The sequence below is a fragment of the Chroicocephalus ridibundus genome, chromosome Z (assembly GCF_963924245.1).
Source record: "Chroicocephalus ridibundus chromosome Z, bChrRid1.1, whole genome shotgun sequence".
NCBI classification, from domain to species: domain Eukaryota; kingdom Metazoa; phylum Chordata; class Aves; order Charadriiformes; family Laridae; genus Chroicocephalus; species Chroicocephalus ridibundus.
Window position 1 is genome coordinate 22127335 of NC_086316.1, and position 6338 is coordinate 22133672.

Here is a 6338-nt window from a genome sequence, read left to right on the forward strand (position 1 = left end):
GATGCTTGCCAGGTTGCCTCCTGGGTGCTTTAGAAAGTTTTATTTAGATTAAAATGGTATCTGCCACACACAGTGTCTAGGCTATGCAGTTTTCTAATATGATTAGCGTAGTAATCATATCACCATAGTAGAGCTCATCTGAGAAGTAAGGGGTTCTATTTTCAGTAAAGCCTTTTCCTGCAACACCTCATGAAACCCAGATAGTACTAGTACTGCAGCCAGTAATGACAAGAACATCAGAGGTAAATAATAAATGAGCAGAAACCTGATACGGATTTTGCTGAGCATCATGGTATGAGCAGGAATGCCAGGTAGAGCTCACGTAAAATCTACAGTCAGGAGGTGGCTCACCAAAACCGAGGGACAATCAGTGAGTTCACATGAAATATGCAGATCTGGTGCGTCATGATGTGCTTCTTGACACACAAAGCACTGGAGCGTCCCTGGGTCCTGAACAGGTCCCCGCTGGACAGAGAGGAGGAGGTCTGAGCAGAGGTAGGTGTTTCCATACCATGCTAGTTTTAGCTGGGATAGAGTTAATTTTCTTCATAGTAGCTGGTATAGGGCTATGTTTTGGATATGTGCTGAAAAAAGTGTTGATGATAAAGGGATGCTTTAGCGATTGCTGAGCAGTGCTTACACAGAGTCAAGCGCTCTTTTCTGCTCCTCACACCACCCCACCAGCAAGCAGGCTGGGGGTGCACATGAAGTTGGGAAGGGACACAGCCAGGACAGCTGACCCCAACTCACCAATGGGATACTCCATAACATATGACATTGTGTTCAGTATATGAAGTCAGGGAAGAAGAAGGAAGCAGGGGAGGTTCGGAGTGATGGCGTTTGTCTTCCCAAGTAACCATTAGGCACGATGGAGCTCTGCTTTCCTGGAGATAGCTGAACACCTGCCTGCCAATGGGGAGCAATGAATGAATTCCCTGTTTTGCTTTGCTTGTGTGTGCAGTTTTTGTTCTACCTCTTAAACTGTCTTTGTCAACCTCTGAATTTTCTCACTTTTACCCTTCCAATTCTCTCCCTCACCCTGCTGTGGGAAGTGAGTGAGCAGCTGCGTGGGGCTTAGTCGCCAGCTGAGGTTAAACCGTGACACATACTTCTGGGTGGTGTATTTCCATTTCTCTTTTAAATATTTGGCCTTTCTTAACTATATCACACTGTTAGAATTGCAATGCTCAAACTTTTCTTCATTTTTCTCAGCTACTTACCAGCTTCTCTGAGTGTAGATTTATTCTTCTCTGACTCTCCTCCATTCCTCTAATTATTGTATAATTTTTTTTCTTGTGACACAGCACTCCTCTCCGCTAGTAAGACCTCCATACAGCATCCCCATGGGGTTTCTTCCCTCAGAAGCTCTAGCAACTTTCTTTCACTGTTTCAGTGAAACAGTGCTCTGTTCTTGTTCAATCTCTGATGTTGGTTGGCTGGTTGGTTGGTTGTTAATATTGCCAAGCACGGCAGTGCAGCAATGGAAGCTCTTCCAGCTCTCGCATTCTTCTCATTTGTGACACTTACTGTTTGAGTTTTAAATATCTGTTGTTGCCTTTATCCCATTGCACTGAGCTTATTAAGTTGATCCTCTATCACCGTTGTGTCAAAACATGTCCTAAAGCTCACACAATGGAAAACTCTTAGTTCTCTCCTTTTGAAGTCATTGTTTCTCTTTTTAAATGAATTCATACAAGTAATATTTTTGCTTACTGTATCTATGTTAACTTCAGCATTCCTCCCTCTTTTCCTCATCAGTGATTTCACTACCTTCTGCACCACTGAAGGCGTACTCTGCAGACAGCAAGAGGTAACGCTTCCTGTCCCACCATCCACTCTCACACTCAAAACTGTATCTGATGTCTGTGCCAGCACCCTAACTTTCTGTGCTGTTCTCTTAGCCTAGCTTTGTAATGAAAATCCAGTAAGTAAACATCTCCTAAAAATGTCCCTTTGTATCTTGGGCAAAATGTTGCAGTCCTTACTGACTTTGCACAGTCTGCACCAAGCAGTGTGCAGAGTTTCGTCCAAGCAGCACTAATATGACCATCCATTAAGACCTGGAAGTTGCCTGTTACACAGATCATCCCCTGAACATGATGATAGCTTGCAAGAAATGGGATGAAATAAGAGGGAAGAGCCTGTCCACGTGGAAAGACTCCTTCCGCAGCTGTTGGGTTCTGGTTCAGCCCCGCTGTGATGCTCATGCTGGGCACTTCTCAAGTGGTGTCTTAATGCAGATGTTCTCCTTTGTGCAGTTTTGTTTCCTTTTTGTCTGCTGACACATTTCTTTTCCAAGGTGGGCTGATTTCTAGATGCACCATAGATTAGGGAGCTGCTGAATTTAAACACTGACCTTTAGCTTTCCTACCGCCTCCACTGATGCACAATTTAGTTTCACTCATAGTGAAATTTGCAGAATTACTCTGGGTAAGAACAGAAAACATTTCCATCAGTCACGAATCTAGCAAACAGCTTGATTTATTCAGTTTCGCTTGATGTATTTTAATAGCAATAAACTTCAGAGTGATGCAGCCAGTTTGGGGAAAATTTGTCAGCTACTCTTGTTTGCTAAAAGTTACTCCACAAGAATCTATATGATTTTGAATTATTAGATGTGTTTGCTGAGGTTTGCATTATTTCTCCTCATGTTATGGAAAATATAAATGTTAGGAATGTTACAATTGAATGTTTTGATCTAACTTTCTGTCTTTCACAGGAAAAGACATATTTAGGCTTTAACTAAGTAAGTTTAATCTATGTTAAATGGTATAGCCAGAAGAGAGTAAATTAGAGGTGAGATTAACACTTGACTAATTAGAACAAAGCTCCAAAGATTAGGCAGTACTTTAGTGCTTTGACATTTCTGCTCTGAGAATTTGGGTATGAATGATAACCCTCATAATCCTTATTAATAGATGGCTGCACAAATCTCTAGGATGTGACAGCACAGTAAGGCACTAATGCTTTGTGAACAAGTGTGATGAGGTTATCGGCTTCACTAACTGGAACACCTATTATCTGCTTTTTGACAATCCTTTCTTCCAAACACCAATATTTCTGCATCAGAGAAATTTTGGGAACTCTGTGCAGTTGTTCATCTGCAGAGTGATGCTTGACCGGTGCTGTCACCTCACTGCCGTTCACTTCTCCCCACCCTACAGGTTTCAAACTGGGAGCCCCTGAGCAGGAGCCACCGCGAGCTTTGGGGAAGCAATGCCACAGGAAAAGGGACAGCAATAAAGCAAAGACACTACTCAGGAGCAACCCATGGGTTAAATCAGCTTTAATGGACGTACCCAGAGAAGAATACAATTAATTCCCACATCTTGAATCTGAATAACATGTCAATTCATTAGACAAGGCATAAACAAGTAAGTTGCTCAAATGGGATCTGACTGTCAGTGGGGGGAAATCTCCAACATTATTTCTGTGGCAGAGCAGTCCAGACAGGATTGCCAAAATCTGTTCTGCAGATCTCCTGAGCGGCTCTGATATCTGTAATTTTTATATTTGTTAACATTTTGGCACCTTCCTCCACACAAGATTAACCCTAACATTATTCATCCTCTGAATTCTTTTTGGTATTGAATGGTTTTTACTTCATCAACTGCTTAAAAATAGGGATGAGCTATTATATTTAAGTAAATAATTATATCCAGGTATCACCTATTGAACTTGTCATGGCTCTGCAATGCTTTTCATCTTTTAGATCAAATCCTTATGGCTGGATGTGACTTTTATCCCACCTTTCTTTAGGCAAATCTCTAACTGACATCACACACAGTGCCTCTCAATTCTTTACACGTACTGGATACACAAATCTCAAAGTTGCAGAAGCATTTCTTTTCATGTTAGAGCAAACTAAGAGCCAGCTCCCTCCCCCGTAGATATACAGCTATGCCACAAAGCTCCACGCTTTCGTGTCCCGTGGGGTTGATGCTTGCAATATCTTGCACCTGGAAAAGAGCCCATGGTCGCAGGAGGGTGCACTGTACAGCACCCTCCGATTCCAGCTGTTGGCATGGGGATGTCAGCCTAGTGCTCTGATTTCTCATGCTGTTTAAAACTAAAGCCCAAGACTAGATTTCCAAGGCCTACATGGTTCGGCTTGAGGTGTTGGAGGGGCTGAAATTGACAATCACAATATCCAATCTCCGGGATTCGGATAACAACCTTCTCCTGGTGCCGGCTTTGCAGGCAGGCTTTATTGTTTCATGGAAAAGTATTGCCATGAAACATCTTCTGAATCCCACTTGCCCAGGAGAGCCAAACTAACTGAGCAGTCGACGGTAGCTTGGCTGGTTGTGAGAGAGAGGTGCCATCCTGGGCTTTGCTACATGTGGGACCTGGCTGTGGCTGCAGGTCCTCGTGCAATGGGAGAGGACAGGAACATGGCTGCATCCAAATCTCCTCCGTGTGTTGCTTCCCCCGCGGCTTCTGTGAAATGCATCCCTCCTCTTAGATATGTCTGCTGTGCTTTTAGCAGAGTTAGATTTTTCTGGCTACACATTAGCTGTTAACTGTGCATTAAACTTCAAAAACAATTATAAATGAAGTTTATAAATAAGTAAATCAAACATGTCTTTGTTGATGCTTTAGAAGAGCTCTGGGACCACGTTAGCCTGGGTGAAGCACAAAAGAGCAAACAATAAAGGTGAAAAGCAAGTCGATGTATGTAGGTGGCTAAATGGAATTAAACATGTGATTATGTGACAGGGGGGTATGGGTATGAATCACAAACCATGCTGCCATTTTTAAAATGAGTGCTGCGGTGAAATAGACCACGCTATCATTTTAAATGACATAAATGGGGCTTAACCTTGTTTCTTTCTATCAATCTTGATTGATTATAACTTTTTAAAGAAGTATTTAATTGTTAGGAATGCATTTTGTTCTGTTTTTCAGAGCACACTGCTGATGAAGTGTGTGATGAGTCACCTAATTGAACAGGGATGTGTGTCATTATATAAGTAGAAAAACAGATTAAAAGTACCACCCAAATGCCAATGTGTATTCTGATTTTGATTACAGTAAATAGACTTCGGAATATTTTATTTTATTAATAAAAAAAATAAATAGGTTGAAAATTGGTTTAGGCTGGAAGATTAGGGACATTAGTTTAAAAATAAACAAACAAAACCCCAGAAAATATATTCTTGCATCTACTGATCCACTGAAAATTTCAATGTCTTCTCGTATTTCTGGTACGAGAAAGAAGAAAACTCTCCTCTTTTCTCAGCCACTAAAGAATCTGGTATTTCCATAACACACACTAAGAAGAAGATGCTTGGAGGGCAAGTGATGTTTCCACTACAGGTTCCAGACACTGAAGCAGTGGGTGGTTTAAAAAATGTGGACTGTAGCCCTAAGGTGAAGTTGGAGGCTGTGCAATTACTTGCATTATGTGACTGGGTGTGCACACACCACAGGGATAGTGCTAAAGGCAGGGGCAAACAACAGCCCATTATCCTCTCAGTAAATCCCTGCCTGATAATGATGTCAGACCCATTAAAGATAATGAGCTGCTCATATCTCACAAAGCACATAAAATCCCTTATGCAGCATTTCCTGGGGAGGCAGGAGGGGCAAGAAAAGCTCTTTCCCCACACGGGGATAATGAGCACGCTGGCGTGGGCCCCTGGCACAGGGGCTCAGCCTTGCCTGCCACCTCTTTTCCAAGCACGGCCTTACAGCTGCGCCATTAGCTGGTAGGAAGACCACCAGTACCACCAAGGTTAATGATTTCCTCCTGCGAAGCTGTCCCCGCAGAAAGCTCAGCCTGGTGTTACTTAAGCCTGACCTTTCCATGCTGGACCACGGTGCCCTGGCATTTCCCAGCCCATCTGATGCGGATGGAAAGCATCCAGAAGTTTAGGACTCAACATCAAGAGGTTTAGGTGAGTCCATAGGGCTCAACTTGGAGCTAGGTCTAGATATGGTGGGTTCAAACCACTGCTCATGGTGACCTTCCTAACCAGACCTTGCTCAGGGTTACTCCTGACCCTCCAGCTGCAACTCCTCAGAACTCTGGGGGAGTTCTGGGGGTGACCCCCCGATCCCCCAGCCCCGCTGGGTGCTCTGCAGGTGACAGGTGCTTCCCTCCCATGGGGGTACGGACCCGGTTCCCTAGCCTCGGAAAGAATCTGCGCTGTGAAAGGCCAGAGGAAGCAAAAGCAAATGGTGGACAGGGCTGGTGTTGTGGGTCTAGTCTCCTATGGCTGCTTCTCAATAATTTATTTTCCTTCTGATAACGGACCCAGTCCTGCCCCTCCTCCCACTGCCCTTTCCTGCAAAGGAATAAATGTCCCAGAGACCTTCTACTTGCCAGGCTTCAG

General features: G+C 43.6%; 1 long non-coding RNA gene across 1 annotated transcript; it reads left to right on the forward strand.

The window, feature by feature from the left end:
- Positions 1–346: 346 nt before the first annotated feature.
- Positions 347–5008, forward strand: LOC134508669 (uncharacterized). Its single transcript, XR_010069119.1, has 4 exons — positions 347–495; positions 1759–1810; positions 3165–3374; positions 4909–5008. It is a non-coding gene; the product is annotated as an uncharacterized LOC134508669 (long non-coding RNA).
- The last annotated feature ends 1330 nt before the right edge of the window (positions 5009–6338 follow it).